At 41.1% G+C, this 12,293-nt stretch overlaps 1 long non-coding RNA gene across 3 annotated transcripts in view; it reads left to right on the top strand.

The window, feature by feature from the left end:
- The window catches only part of LOC129636186 (uncharacterized), a 169,306-nt gene extending 157,598 nt beyond the window's left edge, over window positions 1-11,708 (top strand). The window contains exons 9-10 of one of the 3 annotated variants that reach the window (XR_008706772.1): window positions 9,250-9,407; window positions 10,972-11,701. This is a non-coding gene — a long non-coding RNA (uncharacterized LOC129636186). Of the gene's footprint in view, window positions 1-9,249; window positions 9,408-10,971 lie in introns of all 3 variants that reach the window. The other 2 variants (XR_008706764.1, XR_008706775.1) reach the window with 2 other exon arrangements.
- The last annotated feature ends 585 nt before the right edge of the window (window positions 11,709-12,293 follow it).

Genomic DNA, 12,293 nt, shown 5'->3' with positions numbered 1-12,293 from the left:
CTCAATTAAGTGAAACAGAAATTAAAAACTGTAACAGCACAATATCTACCCAAATCAGCTTGGTCTTCATCTAGGATATTACATTGGGAGTCTCAGAGCTGCCATTTATTGAGAATAAAACCAGACCACAGCTGTGAGAGGACATGCAGAAGACTGATGAGTCTGTGATTTAGAAGCGAGACCATCGTTTATTCCTTGAATTTTACCTTTAGTATGCTTCTATTAAAGCACATTAGATTTCTATACTCGAAATTACTCTGTGTTCCACGACACCACAGAAATGGATAAGACTTCTAAAATAAAGTTTAAGCAGCTGAGAAAACCATTCTGGAAATCAAAAATTGTCCTAGCTGTTGACAATACTCAAATTTGGATAATCAACCATTCGTGAAATTTCTTCACTAACCCTTTATTTGTTTAACCAACAGACACTGAGCCATGATACAGAGTGAGGTTTCAGAAATAAGAGGTTCTCCTGAAGCAGATCTGAATTTGGCATGACTAAGGATTTAGCATATTGAAAAGCAGAGACATTCCTTTGCCAACAAAGGTCCATCTAGTCAAGGCTATGGTTTTTCCTGTGGTCATGTATGGATGTGAGAGTTGGACTGTGAAGAAGGCTGAGAGCCGAAGAATTGATGCTTTTGAACTGTGGTGTTGGAGAAGACTCAAGAGTCCCTTGGACTGCAAGGAGATGCAACCAGTCCATTCTGAAGGACATCAGCCCTGGGATTTCTTTGGAAGGAATGATGCTAAAGCTGAAACTCCAGTACTTTGGCCACCTCATGCGAAGAGTTGACTCATTGGAAAAGACTCTGATGCTGGGGGGGGATTGGGAGCAGGAGGAGAAGGGGACGACAGAGGATGAGATGGCTGGATGGCATCACCGACTCGATGGACGTGAGTTTGAGTGAACTCCAGGAGTTGGTGATGGACAGGGAGGCCTGGCGTGCTGCGATTCATGGGGTCGCAAAGAGTCGGACACGACTGAGTGACTGAACTGAACTGAACTGTACTGAACTGAAGGATTTATAGAGAAAGACACCCAGATATGGCAAAAGGTTGGCAGTGGACAGGCCAGGCGGGGAAGTCTTCATGGGGGAATAATTTTTTTTTTTTTTTTTGGTTCGATCTTACAGTCTGGGACTTACAATATTTCAACTTAGGATTTTTCACTTTCACAGTGGTGCATGAAAGCAATGTGCATCCAGAAGTCATACTTCAAATTCTGAATTTGATCTCTTCCTGGGCTCCGTCATGAAGCTCCTAGTCAGCCACATGGTCATGAGGGTAAACAACTGGTACATTTCCAACCATTCTGCACTCACACAGCCATCCTGGTTCTTACTCTCTGTATAAAATTTAAGAAGCTGCACGAGACAGTCAATGCTTTATTATAAAATAGGCTTTGTGTTCAATGATCTTGCCTGGCTGTAGGCTGACGGAAGTGTTCTGAGCTCATTTGAGAGAGGCAAGGCTAAGCAATGATGCTCAGTAGGCTTGGTGTATTCACTGCATAAATATAAACTTATGATATTTAGAATTTTACAATGGGTTTATTGGAAGATAACCCTATCATAAGTTGAGGAAGATCTGTATTCTTAAAGGATAAATAGCTTGGTCTTGAAAAGCTAAGACATTCTGAGGAAATAGAACACCACACACAAGGAAAATCACCTAAAGTAGCATGGGAAATGGAAGATGAACACAAAAGGGAGTGGAGTCGAGGTAGGAAGGGGAAAGAGAGAAACTGAGACAGAGGCAGAGAAACACGGGGCACGCAGCAGGCAGAAAAGCAGAGGACGTGAGAACACGCTTTCCAAGCACTAACTAGTGGAATCCTTGGAAGAATGGCTCTTCATTGATGGGTTATCTACCCCAGATTATCCTTACATCAGTTCAGCTCACTTCAGTCACTCAGTCATGTCCAACTCTGCAATCCCATGGAATGCAGCACGCCAGGCCTCCCTGTCCATCACCAACTCCCAGAGTTTACTCAAACTCTTGTCCATTGAGTCAGTGATGCCATCCAACCATCTCATCCTCTGTCGTCCCCTTCTCCTCCCACCTTCAATTTTTCCCAGCATCAGGGTCTTTTCAAATGAGTCAGTTCTTTGCATCAGGTGGTCAAAGTATTGGAGTTTCAGCTTCAGCATCAGTCCTTCCAATGAATATTCAGGACTGATTTCCTTTAGGATGGACTGGTTGGATCTCCTTGCAGTCCAAGGAACTCTCAAGAGTCTTCTCCAACAACACATTTCAAAAGCATTAATTCTTTGGCGCTCAGCTTTCTTTATGGTCCAACTTTCATATCCATACGTTAGAAAAACCATAGCTTTGACTAGACAGACCTTTGTTGGCAAAGTAATGTCTCTGCTTTCTAATAAGCTGTCTAGGGTCATAACTTTTCTTCCAAGGAGCAAGTGTTTTTTAATTTCATGGCTGAAGTCACCAGCTGCAGTGATTTTGGAGCCCAGAAAAATAAAGTTTCTGTTTCCCCATCTATTTGCCATGAAGTGATGGGACCAGATGCCATGATCTTCGTTTTCTGAATGTTGAGCTTTAAGCCAACTTTTTCACTCTCCACTTTCACTTTCATCAAGAGGCTTTTCAGTTCCTCTTCACTTTCTGCCATAAGGGTGGTGTCATCTGCATATCTGAGGTTATTGATATTTCTCCCGGCAATCTTGATTCCAGCTTGTGCTTCACCCAGTCCAGCATTTCTCATGATGTACTCTGCATATAAGTTAAATAAGCAGGGTGACAATATACAGCCTTGATGTACTCCTTTCCCGACTTAGAACCAGTCTGTTGTTCCACGTCCAGTTCTAACTGTTGCTTCTTGACCTGCATACAGATTTCTCTAGTTAGAAGATTCAAAAACAAGATTTGGTTACGGTTTGCTGAGACAATGGTGAACAGTTTTGCTAAAAACCCAAAGCCTTTATCCAGACTAGTTCAGTTGTGGGAAGAAATACACACCAAGACTTCTAATTAAATAGGAAAGACAAATTAATGACATTTATAATTTATTCTTGCAATATAGGGTTAGTACCAATGCCACAATTTTAAGTCTGAGACTGTGCCACTGTTTTCTTTTGCAAACTCCTTAAAATAAGAAATCACATTAGAATACCTGCCTTAGAAGTGCTACAAGATAAACCAGAACTTTATATTATTAGTTACTATATCATTTGAAAACCCATGGCACATAGAGACAAACTTTCCTCTAGAAAGTAGATCATATTTATTTGTTTTTGTCTGTTTTAATGTGCCATAAAGATCAGGAATTGGAGAGTTCTTTTTCCCAGCAGTCGTTAAGTGTTCGTGGATCACCTCAACACTCTGAAAAGGATGACACCCAATAAAAGTGTGGCAGTTAATAACCTTCTTTCTTTTCATGTTTTGGAAAGTACAAGATAATTCCAATGGCATAAATTAAAAAGTAATATTGAAACAGAGACAAGTCATAAAATGTATTCAATCAAAAGGCCTGGCTAGAACAACAGAAAGAGTAGCTTGCACTGTTTGTCAGTTGCGCTGAGCCAGGACGGAAGAACCGGGGTGTAAACAAGGCGGGGTGACATGCGGAGGGCGGCTGAACAGACAGACGTGAAGATGGAACTGCGATGGGTAGCATGGTCGTTTGGAAAAAGTGAGTTAAGGGAGAAGGAAGAGCCAAAGACCATTTCCAGAATTCCATCTGGATGACCGCCAAAGAGAAGTCACTTAAACTTCAAGTCAGATCTCGTTCCTTTCCTTCTTCAGTACCACGCTACTGGCCCTCAATTCTGACGCTATCTCCTAATACTGCCCTGGCACTCACTCTGCACCAGCCCGCTTGCTATTCCTAACACACTCCAAACATCCTCGGGCTTTGACACTGGCTCTTCTTCTTGCCGGGGGTGGTCCTTCCTCTAATATCTGGATGACTAGCTCCCTTCCCTCCTCCAGGTATCTACTTACATGTCAACTCCTCAGGACGATCTATATTCACTACTCTTTATAAACGGTATTAATGACTACCCCTCCCCCAACATTTTCAATCACCCTTTCCCTGCTTTATTTTTCATAGCCCTTATTTTACAATAGTATTTCATTTACTCTTCTATATTATACTTATTTTCTATTGTCTTTCTGAGACTGAGAATAGAAGAGCAGAGATTTGGAAGAGAAGATAATTCATTTTTAAATCAAATTGTGGTGTCCATAGGCATTTAGATAGAAATATTCAGTATGCAGGTGGGTATTCCGATCTGGAATGGAGCTCGGTAGAGATTTATGGAGCTATGAGTTAAAAGTCATCAACACACACACAGTAGTTTAAGTCACGGGTATAGATAAGATCAGGACTTCCCAGGTGGCTCAGGGCTAAAGAATCTGCCTGCCAATGCAGGAAATGTGGGTTAGATCCCTGAGTCAGGAAGATCCCCTGGAGGAGGAAATGGCAACCCACTCCAGTATTCTTGCCAAGATTATCCTATGGGCAGAGGAGCCTGGTGGGCTACAGTCCATGGGGTTGCAAAGAGTTGGACATGACTGTGCACACACGCACACATAGAAAAGATCACTCACAAGAGCGTGTGTTATTCCAGTAAGAGTTCTTGAGTGTAAGCAAAAAAACACTCAGTTACCTTAATAAGAAAGGGACTTTGCTTCTAGCAAGGACTCACAAACTTGTCACCACTCCTCCACCTTTATACCACTTAGTCAAAGACCAGAGGTAAATACCAAGTTTGCTAAGAGTCTGTCGTTCACCTATGTCCTGTCCATCAGTGTGTAATGAAGGGATATCCTCTTTACCCGGATGCTCCTCATCACTCATGGCATGGGGACGTCCCTAAGCAAGAAGGAGGTTTGAAGGCCGAAAGGCCACATGAGCCCCACACCTGTCCATCCCAAAGTATAGCATGAAGAGAGAAAAAACAGGGATGGCCAAGGATGAAAATGTAGTGCTCTCTACATTGTAAAATGTGGGTAGTAGCATAAAAGCCAATGATGAAATCTTAGAACGATCCACAGAATAGAAAGTGAAAGGGAAAAGGGGTTTACAGATAGCAAAAGAAATAACTAAGTAGCAGTCAGACAGCCAACAAACGCATGAAAGAATGCTCAGCATCACCAATTATTAGAGAAATGCAAATCAAAGCCACAATAGGGCCTCATCTCACACTGCTCATAATGGCCATTATCAAAAAATCTACAAATGATAAATGCTGGAGAGGGTGTGGAGAAAAGGGAGCCCTCCTGTACTGTTGGTGGAAATGTAAATTGGTACAGCCACTATGATAGAGATATGGAGAACAGTATAGGGGTTCCTTTAAAAGCTAAAAATACAGCTAGCATATGACCCAGCAATACCACTCCAGGTATATATCCTGAGAAAACTGGAATTCGAAAGGATGCATGCACCTCAGTGTTCATGGCAGCGCTATTTACAATAGCTAGGACGTGGAAGCAACCTGAATGTCCATAACAGCAGAATGGATAAAGAGGAAGTGGTCCACATACACAGTGGAATATTACTCAGCCGTAAAAGGGAACCAACCAGTGCCATTTGCAGAGATGTGTATAGACCTACAGATTGTTACACAGACTGAAATAATTCAGAAAGAGAAAGACAAATCATTAATATCATTTACATGTAGAATCTAGAAAACCGGTATGGATGAACTTATTTGCAAAGCAGAAAGAGAGTCACAGATGTAGAGAGCAAACTTCAGATACCAAAGGGGGAAAGGGGAGGGTGGAATGAACTGGGGCAGTGGGATTGACTTGTACACACGACTATATATAAAATAGCTAGCTAGTGAGAGCCTCCCGCACAGCATGGGGAGCTCTATGCAGCGCTCTGTGTGACCCATATGGGAATGAAATCCAAAACAGAGGGGATATATGTATGTGTGTAACTGGCTCACTTTGCTGCAGCAGAAACGAATATAATATCGTATAGCAGCAACTATACTCCAATAAACATCAATAAAATATAAAATGAACATCAAGGGCAGCCTTTAAAAGTTGTCCCAGAGACTCCCAAGGTAAAACAGCAGAATGAAGCCAGAACCCAGCCCCTTGCCCACTTCAAACCTAACAAAATGAATGGCAGACTGGTGTTAGGACCAGCACACTCGAGGGAAGGAACACAGCTTCAAAGCTACATTGGAAATAGTGACAGGACAAAGAGAAATAAAAGATTCTAGGAGCTGGGGTATGCGTCTGCCACCCGCTCTCTCACCCCCAGTTCCTCACCCCGCACCTCCAGGAACCAGTGGGACAAAGGTGAGATGACAGAGTCCTGGGCAAAGTTCACTAATGTCTTCAGAGAGGCGAGAGGTGAATGTACAGGGTGAGATAGCAGCCAGAGCAATATCCAGGGACGCCTTGTTACGAGAATCTTCTTCACCATAAGTTCACCGTTTTCTTCTTTCTAGCCAAAAGAGAGCAAGCAAATGAAGATTCTACTCAAAATATATAAATTGCATCAAAACAGCTTTTTAAGATAAATAATCCAATAGGAAAATGGGTAATACAAAAAAATGTCTCAAAAGAGAGGAAACAAAAATTATAAATACATAAAAGACGCTAAACTTCATTAATAATCAGTAAAATGCATTAACACCATGTGATGAAGAATCTTCCTGCAATGCAGGCGACGCAGGGGACCTGGTTCGATCCCTGGGTTGGGAAGATCCCCTGGAGAAGGGCATGGCAACCCACTCCAGTATTGTCACCTGGAAAATTCCACAGACAGAGGAGCCTGGAGAGATACAGTCCATAGAGTTGCAAAGAATTAGACAGGACTGAAGTGACTTAGCCTGGCACATATGAGTTAATAACATAAAGCACTTAAAGTAATGCAGAGTACATCATGAGCCTTCAGGTGAGCTGGGTTTATTTTATTTCAGTTTATTAACACCACAGTGAGAGTTTATTTTACACCCAACAAACTGGTAAACACTAAAGCGTGTGGCACATGCAGTACCTGAGAAGCGGATACAAAGGAGTTTATTCATAAAACAGAAACAGACCCACAGATTAAAAGACGGAATTGATGGCTGCCGGGCAGTGAAGGGGTAGGTAGGGAGTTTGGGATCATGATATGTACACACTGTTACATTTAAAATGGAAAACCAATAAGACCCTCCTGTAGAGCATGGGGAACTCTGCTCACTGTTGTTGGCAGCCTGGATGGGAGAGTGTCTGGGGGAGAGTGGACACATGCATATGTATGGATGAGCCCCTGTGCGGTCTACCAGAAACTACCACAGCATTATTCATCGCCTACACTCCAGTATAAAATAAAATGCTTTTAAAAATGCAGTTAATAAGCATGGGTAAGGATGTGAAGGAATGGGGGTTCTCATAAACTGCCAGTGGGGGCAGACATTATAAGCCCTGGAAAGCAATTCAGCTTTGCTGTGGGTTGGAGGAACTAACCCCACATTTGGGTGTGCTGCTCTGACCCTTTTACCAAATAATACTTAGGCTACTACTTTTGATGGGGGCCCAGAATGAAAGAAGTCTCTGCAGCAGCCATTGTGGAAAACTGGAGTTTCATCAAAAACAGAACTACAATATGATGCAGTAATTCCATTTCTGGATATTTATCCAGAGATAACAAAACACTAAAAGATTTATGCAACCCCACGTTCATTGCAGCATTATTCACAATAGCCAAGATATGGAAGCAACCCACGTGCCTATAGATACGTGAGTGAATAAAGAAGATGCGAGATATATATGCGTATACACAAAGATTATTCAGCCATAGAGAAAGAGTGAAACCTTGTTGATGACAACATGAATGAACTTTGAGTGCTAAATGAAATGTCAGACAGAAAAAGACAAATACTTCATGATCTCATTTATATGTGGAATCTAAAAATCAAGACAAAAGCAAAAATGAACTCAGATACATGCAGGTGGCTGTCAGAGGCAAGGGGAATTGGAGGAACAAGTTGCCAACTTTCAGTTTTAAAATAGTCCTGGAATGTAGTGACAGGATGGTGACTGCAGTTAAATAAAAAGGAAAAAAACATTTAAAAAAAGAAAAATAGTAGTCAGCAATTCAATTCCAAATGCCACAGTGAGTTCAAGTAAGATAAAAATGAGGACATAATTATTGTCTTAGAAATGATTCAGTGAAATAAACTCAGAGATCAAAATTCAGTGGTCCAAGAAATAAAAAGGATGTAACATGCAAACAGGGAATACAGGCAATCAAGAATCATTGCTCTAAGATCATAATTATATGCCTTAGCATTTCTACTTCTTGAAACAGATGCAAAGTAAATAAGCATGTATGCATGCAAAGAGCTAGCCACCTGAAGTACGTTTTATATGCTGTTTATATTAGTTAAAAAGATAATAATGTGACATATATTCAAAGTTAGGGGATTGATTATACATACATATTAAGGTAAATGGAATATTGCACAACCATTTAAATAATGGGTAAGAATAAACTTATTCATGCAGAAATCTGTGCCTGATTCACTTTTAGATTGATAAAGTCTGAAATATTACATATGTTAGGATTTTGGTTTTAGAAAAAATTAATTTATTAAAAGAAAGAGATATAGATAGTTTAAGATAGAGATATAGACAGTTTAAGATAGACATACAGACAGTTTAAGATGCTTTGGGCTATGAATAACAGAATAACAAATTCATAGAGGATTAAATATGACCATTTCTTATCCATATGGAGAGGGTCTTTCAATTGGGCAATAGCAGGCCGCTCAATGGTTAATTCAGTTGCTCAGAAATAGGGTCAAGGAGGTTTCTAGCTGTCACCTTGATCCTGAAGCTCATTATGATCAATTACAGCTTAAAATCTATCGACCCTTCTCTCTTCAAGGGTATTTCTGAAAGAAGGGTTTTGCCCACACTATGTCAAATCGACATCTCTCATCACTGTCATCAGTCTACCTCAGTGACTCTTTCCCTTAGATGTGTGAGATGGAGACACACTTCTCAGAAAAGATGAGCGGCCCGACTCTAGAGCATAGGTGCCTTGGGATGGAGCGAATGTCTGAGTCCTCCCAAACGTCTTGTGTTGAAGCCCTCGCACGCCCTCCGTATGATGGTACTCGCGCCAGGGCGGGGGGCGGTGGGGTGGAATAGGAGGTAATTAGGTTTAGATGAGGCATGAGAATGGCACTCCCATGATGGAATTAGTGTTCCTGTAAGAAAAAAAGAGAGACCACAGTCCTCTCTCCCCACTTACATGGCCCCACCATCCTCCAGGTTAGGACACACCAGGAAGGCCGCCGTCTGCAAGCCCTGGAGAGCGCCTTTACCAGGACCCGACTCTGCCAGCACCTTCATCGTGGACTTTTCACAGTTCTCACAGCCTCTAGAACTGCGAGAAATCAACGTTTATTGTTTCAACCACCCAGCCTATGGTATTTTGTTTTGGTAGCCTGAGATGACTAAAGATATGTCTAATTAACAACTCTTTTAATTATACGTCAGGATGTCACAAATTTCAGGAAATAGAATGCATAAAAACATACAATAATATATTTCAATAATATAAAAGCTTTAAATTTTACTTTAAATTTTTGCCTTCTCTACATTAAACTCTAAATGAATGATTCATGTTTCTTATAGCATGTCTCATTTTTATAAATCAAGAACTCATTAGCAGAATTTTGCATTAATTTAATTTCTGCTTTTATTTGACCGATAAAAATGCAAATTAATGTTCAAAATGTTCTTGGCTAGCTATAGAGAAACTAATTTATGTATACCTTAAATTACAAAGCAGCAGTGAATTAGAGGATCAAAAGAAAGAAAAACGGTGATAACATTTTCATGCAAAAGTTGAATACCCAAAGGCAAGTTGGAAAAATTAAAATATTGTATTTTATATTTATTTCCTTATTATTGACTAGATTATCATTATTTAAAAATACATCCTGTGTATAAGAAATAAAACCAGTAATACTGAGCATATACTTGCATATTTGCTGCTTATATTTCTCTTAACTCCACAAAAAGTTTGACGACAACTATTAAAGAATAACATTAAAATAATTTAGAAAAACGAGAGCCACTGATGAAAAGGTGGAGATAATGCTACTGAAAAAATTTCATTAAGGATAGTTTTTGAGACTGAGCAATAAGTGAAGCTCTGAGCTCAGCCAGGACACAACAGACGCCTATGAATTAAGACACCGTCTTTATCTAAGGCACTAAGTGTGTGGAGCAAGATTGCATAGAATTGAGTATTGTTGTCATGGAAAGAAAATGTTCTCTTGTCTGGGAGCTGCCCCCAGTTGGATAATTATGTTTTATGCCAATTTTTCAACAAACCAGGCAACCCTGGAATGAAACTATGGAGCTCTTAGGGTTTCTTTTTTCTCCAACTCCCTTTTGAACATCTTCATGAACTTAGGACTTGGTCCTCTCAAGTTAAACGTTTAATAAAGTTCCGCACATGATACAGTGGCTTTCAAACTGATTGAGGGCTTCGTATGGGGCCTCTGACAGCTCGGTTCTTTTCATATGTATTGATTATTTATTTGGCTGCACCAGGTCTTGCTTGCAACATGCAGGATCTTTTAGTTGCAGCACGTGGGGTCTAGTTCCCTGACCAGGGATCGAACCTGGGCCCCTGCATTAGGAGCACAGAGTCTAAAGAAAATGCATTTAAAACAAAAAAAAAGACCCCGTAGTTAATCCCACCACACAGAATTAACCCCTGTCAACATCAAATATCTTTCGTTTCATAATTTTTTTTCTGGACATGCATGAGGAAAGGGTAGGATTTAACATATAAATTTACAAAATTGAGATAGTGCTTTTTTCTACCTGTGTGTGGGGACATGCTCAGTTGTGTCTGACTCTTTGCAACCCCGTGGACTGTAGTCCGCCAGGCTCCTCTCTCCATGAAATTCTCTAGGCAAGAATGCTGGAGTGGGTTGCCATTTCCTACTCCTACGCTTGTGTCTCTTGCTTTTGCAGGAGGATTCTTTACCGCTGAGCCACTGAAGAAGATACTGGAGCATCTTAACGTCATACTCTTGGGAAATGAGATTATCAATGGCTGTAAAATGTTTCACTGGGTCATCCCTGACTTAAAAGATTTTTCAACTTTGTGAATGGTGCGGGAAGGACACACATTAAGTAGGAACCCTACTTCCGAATTTGAATGCTGATGTTCTCCTGATCGGCTGTCCAGTGCTGTCTGTGATGCGGGGCAGTGACAGGCAGCCACGGGTCCCCGTCAGCCGTGCCATCAGAAGTGTGCACAGCTGACACGCAACCTTTCTGAACCCATACTACCATTCTGTTTTTCCCTTTCACTGCGGCATTCAATAAATTACATGAGATCTTCAACACCTTACTATAAAATGCACTTTGTACTAGATTTTGTCCAACTACAAGTTTAAGGGAGTGTTCTGAGCTTGTTTAAGGTGGGCAAGGCTAAACTATGATAATCAGTAGGTCAAGTGTATTAGATACATTTTGACTTAATGAAATTTTCAATTTACACTAGTGGGTTTACAACTCATCCTTAAGTCAAGGAATGCCTATATGTGAATATGCTACACAATTTTATTTTTGCTGAAACTATCATTATTGAAATTTGGTTTGCTTTGGATGGAGGGAGATTTGTGTTTGTTAGTTAGATCAGGAAAGTCTTAAAAGGTTGGAGAGGGTGACCTATGTGTGAAAAAATAGATCAAGATAAGTCTGCCCATTACAGAGGTCTTAATGTAGGTGTGTGTGTTAGTCACTCAGACGTGTCCAACTCTCTGTGACCCCATGGACTCTAGCCCACCACACTCCTCTGTCCATGGGATCCTCCAGGCAAGAAGACTGGAGTGGGTTGCCATTCCCTTCTCCCTAATGTAGGCTCCAAAATCACTACAGATGGTGACTGCAGCCATGAAATTAAAAGACACTTACTCCTTGGAAGGAAGGTTATGACCAACCTAGATAGCATAGTCAAAAGCAGAGACATTACTTTGCCAACAAAGGTTCATCTAGTCAAGGCTATGGTTTTTCCTGTGGTCATGTATGGATGCGAGAGTTGGACTGTGAAGAAGGCTGAGCGCCGAAGAATTGATGCTTTTGAACTGTGGTGTTGGAGAAGACTCTTGAGAGTCCCTTGGACTGCAAGGAGATGCAACCAGTCCATTCTGAAGGAGATCAGCCCTGGGATTTCTTTGGAAGGAATGATGCTAAAGCTGAAACTCCAGTACTTTGGCCACCTCATGCGAAGAGTTGACTCATTGGAAAAGACTCTGATGCTGGGAGGGATTGGGGGCAGGAGGAGAAGG

Source organism: Bubalus kerabau, chromosome 21 (genome assembly GCF_029407905.1).
Source record: "Bubalus kerabau isolate K-KA32 ecotype Philippines breed swamp buffalo chromosome 21, PCC_UOA_SB_1v2, whole genome shotgun sequence".
Lineage (NCBI taxonomy): Eukaryota > Metazoa > Chordata > Mammalia > Artiodactyla > Bovidae > Bubalus > Bubalus kerabau.
This window is presented reverse-complemented; position numbering and strand designations above follow the sequence as displayed.